Below are 9,658 nucleotides of genomic sequence, written 5' to 3'. Positions count from 1 at the left end.
TCTGAGGAAGGCATTTTCTCAATCAGTGCTTCCTCCTCTCTGATGACTCTAGCTTATGTCAAGTCGACATAAAACTAACTACACAGCCTTTGAGTTGTTGAAAATTCTTTTTAAAAACATTTACTTATTTCGCATACAGGAGTAAAGTCACCCATACGCCATGCTTTCGGGTGGAGGTCAGAGAACGTACGCGTTGTTGCCGCAGGGTCTCTTCTTGTGGTCACTGTGTGATGTATACCAAGCTACCCAGTCCGTGAGCTTCTGGCTGGTTTTCTTGTCTCCCCCACCCATCTCACAGTGTACGTCCTAAGATGGCGTATGTGCTTTTTATGTAAGTTGCGGGGCTCAAACTCAGGCGTTTAGGTTTGCATGGTAAGTATTTTTATCCACTGAGCCATCTCCCAGCCCCAATAATTCCTTGTAGACTTTCCCACTGTCAAGAGGTAGCTTTCTAACAAGAGAAACCTTTGGCCAATGGGAGAACATATAGACATTTGGATCAAAGCTAACCAAGAGTTTTAAGTGACTGTGTCAGTAAATAAATAGATAAAAATTTTTAAAAATCCTTGTTCCATAAGTCAGACTTCCTATAAATGTCACTGCGAGCAGACTAACACTCTAGGAAGCCTGGGAGTGAGATGGCGAGGTAGGTTAGAGCATTTCCAAGTCCACTGAGAAAGAGGAGCCAAGTCTAAGCTCTGTGTGCTGTGAAGCACATTAGCGTCCTCTGTAAACCTTAAGATGCTGCTGGAAGCCGGGCAATGGTGGCACACAGCTTTAATGCCAGCATTCGAGACAGTCAGAGCTAAACAGAAACCCTGTCTAGAAAAACCCAGTGTGGCATGGAGTGGGGGGAGTAACAGGTCAGCAAGTTTTAGATGACTCTTTTTCTTTAGTTTTTTTTAAACTTGTATCTTATCTACGTTTGTCTAAGAGAAGGCTTGTGAACACACTCTTCTTGTACAAGGGCTAACAGCTGTCAAAACCCATCCTAAGGCTTGGCAGTGATGGCACAAGTCTTTAATCCCAGCACTCAGGAGGCAGCGGCAGGCAGATCTCTCTGAGTCCGAGGCCAGCCTGGTCCACAGAGCGAGTTCCAAGACCGCCAAAGCTACCCAGAGAAACCCTGTCTCAAACAACAACAAAGCCATCCTAAAATCTTCATACGTGTCATATATTACGCATGCTAAGAATAATAAGTTTAGCCCAGTTTTTAAAATGTAAAATGAGCTGGGTGTGGTGACACCTTTATTCCCAGCACTGGGGAGGCAGAGGCAGGCAGATCTCTGAGTTTGAGGCTAACCTGGTTTACATAGTGAGTTCCAGGACTGTCGGCTACACAGTGAGAGCCTGTTATGAAACAAATAAACAAACAAGAGAAGAAAAGTACAATGAAGTGACTGCAGATCTCCCCAGTTACTTTTAAGAACTTTAGGGGAAGATTGGGGTTTGCTGTAAATAAAGTAACCACAGGGACTGGAGAGATGGCTCAGCGGTTAAGAGCACTGACTGCTCTTCCAGAGGACCTGAGTTCAAATCCCAGCAACCACATGGTGGCTCACAACCATCTGTAATGGGATCCGATGCCCTCTTCTGGTGTGTCTGAAGACAGAGACAGTGTACTTATATACATAAAATAAATAAGTCTTAAAAAAATTAAAAAAAAATAAAGTAACCACAGGCAAATAATCACCCTCACACAAACAACACAGAGTGAGCTCCTTAGAGAAATAAAGTAGCAAGCTGGTATCTCTGATCTTCAGACAGGAGAAGGGCCTGACCTAAAGGGAAAAGAGCAAAGATAAAGTGGGGAGAATTAGATGTTCATTTCCCTGTAAGGCTCCTCAGCCAGACAGAGCCTTTACAGGGAAACACTAATAGAAAAAACGCTTTCTCTGTTCCCTTGATTTTGTCCTAAACAATCTAACAAGGAATTCAGAAGAAGCCACCAGGCCATCCACCCAGCCTAGAGAGCGCTCAATCCCAGAAAGAGCTCATCAATACCACTGAGGAGGCCACCTGGACAGCCCTGCAGGGCTTGTGCTGGAACCTGGTTCTGATCCATGTTACTCCTCCAGTGACAGGGGAGCATCCTCAGGCCCCACATTCAGGTGCTCAGACCTGTCCAGGAGCGGCACAACTTTTAGCTCAAAGGAATAAGAGTTTATTCAGGAGCCAAATAGTGACCAAGGCCCAGGAATACAGATTTAGGGTACCCCTAAATTCTATATATCCCAGTGTAGTAAGAGCTATATGAAATTTTTATAATAACAGAATGAAAAAGTCATATATTAAGGTAGTATTAAAATACCTTGGTGGAAACATCAGGGAGATTGGTACAGCAAAGTGGGGAAGCCTCTGATGTAGGCTTCTCATGTTATTCTTAGCCCATGATTGGTGGGAATTAGGGGACTCCGCACATTCCAAAAGGATTTGCCTCAATCATAAAAATGTCACGTCAAACCCAGAGGTGGGCTATAAATATCTCTTAAGAGGGCTGAAGATAGCCCAGAATAATTTAGTTCTGGACCTGTAAGATCCCATCTCTCTACAGTCACAGAAATGTAAGAAAGAACGAGACAGCTCTGATATACCCGGCTGCCTTGTGAGTCATTAGTGTGCCTCATACATCTTCCCCCACTGGGAACGCTGGTTCTCAGAAATTTCTGTCTGGGTGTGGGGGTGGGTGTCACTGCCACGCACACTGGGTCTTGCTGGGGAAGCGTGGGCTTCAGTAGAAAGAGCAGTTGTACCTAGAGGCAGAAGTTGGTGTCAGTTGCTATTCCTGGACACGTGAGGTCTGGCCCGCCATGCCAGGTGTCTGCGGCCACCGTAGCTTAGAGCTGCACTTGGAGGGTCTGCTGAGCTCCTTACCTCTGAGAGTGTCAGGCTGGGGGCAGAGGTCGGAGGCGGTGCCTTTGCTCAGAATCTTCAAGGTCCTGGATTCCTTCCCCAGCACCACAGAGAAAAAAAATGTGTTCAGTGATGTTGTCCCAGCCTCGTCTCCACAGACGGCGCCTTGAGCTATGAGTCTCACCATTGCCTTTTCGTTTTCTCCTTTATTCACTTCCCTTTTCAAGACGGTGGGGGGGGGGTCCTCTCTACATAGCCCTGGCTGCTCTGGAACTCACCACATAGACTAGGCTGGCCTTGACCTCACAGAGACCCACCTGCCTCTGCCTTCCCAGTGCTGGAACTAAAGTCGAACACCACCACACTCAACTGTCTTTCAATTTTTTTTTTAATATTTCATAATCGTGGACGTGACTACTTCATGCCAAACAAATATGAAAAGTTCTCCAAACCCTACTGCTCCGGAAGCCAGAGGTTACTTTTAGGATAATGTCTTCCAGGGGACGGGGTTCCTATGCTCCAGAATGTAGTCACTCGGTGTCCGAATGTCTGTCTCGGACCAACTGGTAAGGAGTCTGCAGCTAGGGTTTGGCAGCTGCGTGTCTCGGGAGATGGTGTACTGTGGCTACGGCATCGAGGAAGGGACTGTCGTCTCCGCCCAGTGTAGGGACACAGGTGGGGCTGCAGAGGGCTAAGGGAAGGGACCCTACACTGAGGCTTGGTATGAGGTGGTACGGCCCAGCTGCTGCTGCTTCCTGTCCTTGGGGAAATCAGGCAGAGAGTTCCCAGGTCAGAAGACTGAGTTGTACGTACAGTGAGGAGGCCCTGAGAGCCCAGTCTTCCTGTGTACCCCCCATGTGTGACATCGTCCCACCCACCAGCTTCCTGTGGTTTGGGAGTGTAGCCTTGCTTGAGGCTGGGCCCTGTGGAGCGATGAAGTGTGAGGCCGAGAGTGTGGGTGATCTGGCCTGGGCACCTCGGCTGCTGTGCGCTTGCTCCCCTGCCCCCCTCCGCAAGCCCTGCCGTTCTCATGTGCCAAGTGTGAACATGAGCTTGCCACACAGCCAGCCCTGACGTTTCACCCACTTGGCAGAATGGCTATTTTTGTACTCTGGGACCCAGCCGAGTGGTCACTATACTATCCCCACTCCTGCCAGCTGAGTCCTGTTGCCCTGCTGTGGGAGAAGGCTCCAGGCTCCCCCAGCCAAGACCCCGACCATCTGAAATCCAGAGGCCAGGGAGAGAAGGCAAGCAGAAGAGCAGGTAAGGAGCCAGGGCTCCCTGAGTTCCTGCCAGGCCTGGGAGGGCAAAAGGAAGCCCAATGGAGGTCATGCTCCTGCCGGAACAGAAGCGCAAGGACAGGCTCAGAGTGGCTTTAAGGGCACTGATCCTGCTGACCTAGTTCCCTGGTCATTGAGCAGAAAGAGCCTATATCTCCAGACATAGAAAGCCAGGCTCATCGCTCAACTACAGGAAGGTTGTACAGGTTCCCAGCCAGCCAAGCCAGGTGGCCTGGTGGGGCAGCTTGACCTTGGGGGCGAGGGGTGGGGGCAGAGTTACTAGACTAAGTTATAGACCACAACTTGAATTTGCTATAAAGTTCAGGGTCAGCAAAGGCAGGACATACATAAGAAGCTAACAGTTGCAGGGCACGGGGAGAGGAGAATCTAGGTATGAATTTACGTGTTTTTCTCACAGATGAGCTCTTCAGCTAGGCCTCCCTCCTGAAGGGTCTACCGGCTTCTATTGAGATCTGAGCCGAACCCTCCCGGGGGTCTCAGGGCAGAAGGCCGGGTTCCCTCATCCCACTTAGCCCGTGTAGCCCCACCCCTGTGGCAGTGTTAGGTGCATTCAAGGATACGTGAGGAGGGGTGTGAAGGTGGCAGGCTCTGGGAGTGGCCAGTGCGGCAGTACAGGTCCCAGGGAGGGGCGAAGGGCACGGATTAGAAGAAGAGAGCAGCCCAAGGTCGTGCTGGGGTCTGTGAGTATTAGGATGGCTACAGGCTACTGCATAGGCAATCGCACGGTCACCACGGAGAAGCATGCGCTTGCTTGCTGCTCTTTAAGGGTGGCCTCTGTTACACCTCATAGGTTTATGTGCCACTGGCTGGATTAGTATTTTAGAAACTCTCTCTTGCTTAAAGCATGTCTACTGCGCTTTTCTGAGCTTATATTCAGACCTGGAGCTCAAGTATTTGACTGCCAAGAGGGTGACCCCAGTGCATGGGAAAAATCGGGCCTCTTCCTACCCTTGTGTGTCTACCCTTGCAGGCCCGTCTTCTCGGTAGCTGCAGGTCCCACGTGGTAACACCCCACTGCCGTGTGCCCTGTGAAGGCTGAGGGGGTCGTTCTGAGACCTACTTTGTTTGTTGAGGTTGAATCTCCACCTTCCCGAAAATCTAGTTTACATGTGTGAAATATGGTGCCAATTTATTGCAAATGTGACAATGCCCTTGTGCTTGTCCGAGGTCTGTTAAAGGCCTGCAGAATGCCCGTACCTCTGGGCTTGCCCAGGAGAGCCTCTCTCAGGAGGACTCTTCTGTGTCCCTGTGGGGAGCCTGGGGCGGGGCAGAAAAGCAATGGAGGAGGAGCCTGAAGGCACTGGGGAACAAACTCCGCCCAGCCCAGCTTCTCCTGTCCCGCCTTTGGCCTCCCCATCCCCTTGGCAGACAGCACCTCTCTTTCTGCTTCTTCTGGTGGGTTGTCCTTAGGCTTCTGACAGGATGAAGAAAGGCTGCACATTACAGGTACCTGAGCTTTGAGCTGAGGGAAGGAGGGACAAGCTACCCATCCCCCACCCCACCCCAACACCCACCGCTGCCCAGGAAAAGCTAGAATTCCACTCCACCAGCTTCTTAATTATGAGCTGTAGTGTGTGCATGACCAAGAATGACCAAGAATGACCACAGTAATGGCAATTGTACAAGAATTCTAGGAGCAGTGTGTCACCGTGCGCCTGCGCGTAAGATGACTGACATGTCATGTGTGTGCACATGTGAGGGCCTGTGTGTGTATACGCATTGTGTGGCTGTTCATGAATGTGTTAGACATGAGCATACACACATGTGCATGTGGATGAGTATACCTGTGTGCATTATGCATACATGTGTCCTGTTCACTCGTGTGCTGTTCATGTGTGTACACGGCACATGTGTGTGTGCATGTGTGTGCAAGAGTAAGTGCACCTGCATTATGCAAAACATGCATGTGTTGGAACATGGTACTCTGCCCTGGCCCAGGGTGGTGTCTTGTGTGGGAGACACAGCCACGCCTGTGAGCCCAGTCCTGTCACAGGCCCATTGTGGAGTCATCAGGCCTGGGAGCTCTGTGCCTCCCTCCACTTCCCTTCCTACCATCGCCACTGCTCAGGCCAGGGCAGTCACCAGAAACACCCTGGAGGCCGTAAAGATTCAGGAGCTGGGGACTTGGGGTAAGCGAGGGGCAGGAGTTGGAGTTTCTCGTTTGCTCTTATGCTTGCTGCACTGGGGCCCGGTGAGTCCCGATGAGTGGAGTTGAGTCTGCTGCCCCTACTGTCTGCTTTGAAAGCACCCAAGGTGGGGCGTCTCTTCCCTCTGGTCCTTTGACTCCTGTGAGAGGGAGTGGCTCCAGACCATGTTGGTACTCACATAAATGGCTTCGGAGCCCCTGGGCAGTGGCCAAGGAGACCAAATGGACGTCTTGAATGTGCCTTTCTAGCTCCGAGGGGAAGAGACGCTTAGAGTTATGGTTATCTCCTTCCCTGGGATGGCAAAAAACTTGCCTGGTTTCTCTCTTTCTCTCTCTTTTCCTCCCTCCCTCCCTCCCTCCCTCCCTCCATCCCTCCCCTCCCTTCTTCCTTCCTTCCCTCCCTCCCTCCCTCCTTCCCTCCCCTCCTCCCTCCCTCTCCTTCCCTCCCTCCCTCCCTCCGTCCCTCCCTCCCTCCCTCCCTCCCTCCCTCCGTCTTTCTTTCTTTCTTTCTTTCCTTTCTTTCTTTCTTCTCTCTCCCCCTTCCTTCCTCCCTCCCCCTCCCCCTCCTTCCCCCTCCCTCCCTCCCTCCCTCCCTCCCTCCCTCCGTCCCTCCCTCTCCTCCTTCCCTCCCTCCCTCCCCTCCCTCCTCCCTCCCTCCCTCCCTCCCCTCCTTCCCTTCTCCCTCCCTCTCCCTTCTCCCTCCCTCCCTCCCTCCCTCCCTCCCTCCCTCCCTCCCCTCCGTCCCTCCCTCTCCTCCGTCCCTCCCTCTCCTCCTTCCCTCCCTCCCTCCCTCTCCCTTCTCCCTCCCTGCCCCCTCCCCTCCCTCCCTCTCCCTTCCCCTCTCCTCCACCTTGTCCCACTAGCTGGACCTGAATCACATGTTTTCCTGGGTACCCGTTTCAGGAGGAGAGGGGTGTGGCCTTGTGGTTTGTGTTGGGCTGGGGCTCTGGTCTCAGAACACAGGGGTGTCTACTGCTGTGGTGGTTGTGCTCAGCACACAGCTTCCAGGTGCTGTTAGCTAAGCTCAGATGGTTCTGGGGCCACAGGGCAGAACTCTGTCAGGAGTTCGAGGGGCTAGTGCGTGACATTTAATTGTACCTTCAAATCCATTAGTCTAGACAATGAAGTGCTCTCACATTCCCGCAAACTCAGCTATGGTTTTAACCACTTTATTTTATTTTTTAAAAGATTTATTATATATAAGTACACTGTAGCTATCTCCAGACACACCAGAAGAGGGCATCAGATCCCATTACAGATGGTCGTGAGCCACCATGTGGTTGCTGGGAATTGAACTTAGGACCTCTGGAAGAGCAGTCACTGCTGTTAACTGCTGAGCCATCTCTCTAGCCCTCCCCTTTTTAAATTTGTCTAAATCCAGTAGAAACACAAGTCCACTGGAGCCCAGAGGGCCTGTGTGGGATGCTGAGAGACCCAACATTCATGGCCTGTGGCTGTGCTCCAGCACAGACAACCTGAGGCTGCAGACCATGGCTGTAGGTTACCTGCTCTCAGTACAAGACGGATGGGATTGCACCGCTGATGGAGCCTGTCCCTGGGGCCTGTGTTCTTGGTCTGTGTGTGACGTGGTGCAGCCCATCCTGGTGCTGACAGACTTCACAGTTGTGGCACCTACAGGGCTGTCCCTTCCTGCCTTTTCTGAGTCACTTCTCTTTCTTGGCTGTGTTTCCTATGAACCATGAAGTCAGTTCACTCAGGGTGGTGGGGGATCTTTGGATCTGTAGTTAGGCTTTGGCAGTATTTATAAACCGCTTATGTATTGGGAAGGCTTATGGCCTAAGCAATCTAAGACCATCCACTTCCCCGAGGCTACGTGGGTCAGCAGTTTCATCTGGGCTTAGCTGGGTGCTTCTGGTTCCCCTGGAATCGTTCTTGTTCACTGACAGATACCCCAAGGTGGTCTGGTCTGGTGACCTAGGCAGGGTTGGGCTCAGTAGATATGGGTCAGTAGACTGACCCACGCATCCCCAATTAATGACCAAAGGTCACAGCAGGTCGCAAGGTCTCTGGAGGCAACCCCGGAAGTCATAAATGCCATTGCCACCCAGGCAGCCAGCCCAGGCCCTGAGCCAGGGGCCAGTGCTCATCTGAGAAGCAGCAGTGTGGACCAACTCAGGACATGAACACCAAGGTGGCCTGCTGGTCAATGCCTGGACCTTACTCAGCCGGGTTTTCTGTTTCAGCCACATGGTTCCATGCAACGTGTTTGTGCATTGTGCGTGCACAGCTATAGACTGTCCTAGAGCCTGGACACATGAGGGACTGGTATATCTTCATCCGTCTGGTTGCTAACACTTGCAAGCCCATACCCTGCTAGCTATAGAGGAAGCCTTTAGGCTCCCCACTTTCTACCTGCCTAAAAGGCAACATGGCCGCAGGGTCATGCTGGTGAGACATCAGCGCTGCCGGAGTCTCCTCCACCCTGGTAGAACCACTCCCCTGAGCACTCTGCTTTTCCATGCCCACTTGGCCGCTCAGAAAGGTTTGGCTGTTATATTTTCATTCTTGGCTGTTTATGACTAGTTAATGCTGCACCTGACTAAGACAGTTTGAGATACTATCCCGTTCTGCTGCCGTATGTCCTCCTACACTTTCCTGTTAATAATTCTCCTCCAGCATCTGCTGATTCTGGACCAGCTCAGTTCACCGCTTACAAAACAAGGTTGGGAGGGTATGTAGGGAATGCCCTTGGCCCAACCCCTCACACAGCCTGCTCCTGCTGCACATCCAGGCTTGGTAGGGAACTGAACATGAGGGAATGGGAGGGAGACAGCACAGTGACAACTGTGTTATCCTGCAAACTGGAATTTGATCACCAAAACCCACATTGCCTGCATCTTCCTTGTGACCGAGTCTCCTGTCTGGGGCATCACAAACAACTCATTTTCCGTACTTCAGGGTCTTCCGTCTGCTAAATGGCAGCCACACTCTCTGAAAGACTCCTCAGCCAGGCAGTGTGAAGCATAGGGAGGTTGGGCACTGAGAGACAGACACGAGGTTCATTCTGGAACGAGGTCCCCAGGGAAGCAGGGCAAAGGGACCAAGGATGACGGACAGGCTCCCAGAAGATGGGGACTGAATGTGACCAGGAAGTTGGCTGAGGAAAGATGGACCAACAGGTTTCCCAGAGCTTAGATTAGGGAGCCGAAAGCCTGTGTGTTTGTAAGAGGCATGTGAGGCCTTGGGCTGCACTGTTCTCCTCAGGGGCCCAGAACTCTGGAGATGAGTTGCTGGCAGATCTGGTGCCTCTTCCCTTGGCATACACCTCCGTTCCTTCTCTGGTGAGCACATGGCGATCAGATCAGAAACAACAGCACTTACCTTCTTCACCTTTTGA

The 9,658-nt window shown here is 51.8% G+C and overlaps 1 protein-coding gene across 2 annotated transcripts in view; it reads left to right on the top strand.

Annotated features, from left to right (window-relative positions):
- Agpat3 (1-acylglycerol-3-phosphate O-acyltransferase 3) overlaps positions 1-9,658 on the top strand; it is an 84,048-nt gene that overhangs the window by 50,482 nt on the left and 23,908 nt on the right. The window contains exon 1 of one of the 2 annotated variants that reach the window (XM_032888316.1): positions 3,779-4,116. The exons of the other annotated variant lie outside the window; for it this stretch is intronic. The gene's annotated coding sequence lies outside the window, so the exon portion shown is untranslated. Of the gene's footprint in view, positions 1-3,778; positions 4,117-9,658 lie in introns of those variants that run through there. 2 annotated transcript variants of the gene reach the window in all.

Source organism: Rattus rattus, chromosome 18 (assembly GCF_011064425.1).
Source record: "Rattus rattus isolate New Zealand chromosome 18, Rrattus_CSIRO_v1, whole genome shotgun sequence".
Classification (NCBI taxonomy): domain Eukaryota; kingdom Metazoa; phylum Chordata; class Mammalia; order Rodentia; family Muridae; genus Rattus; species Rattus rattus.
The sequence above is the reverse complement of the archived record's forward strand: the minus strand, read 5'-3'. Positions and strand labels throughout refer to the sequence as shown.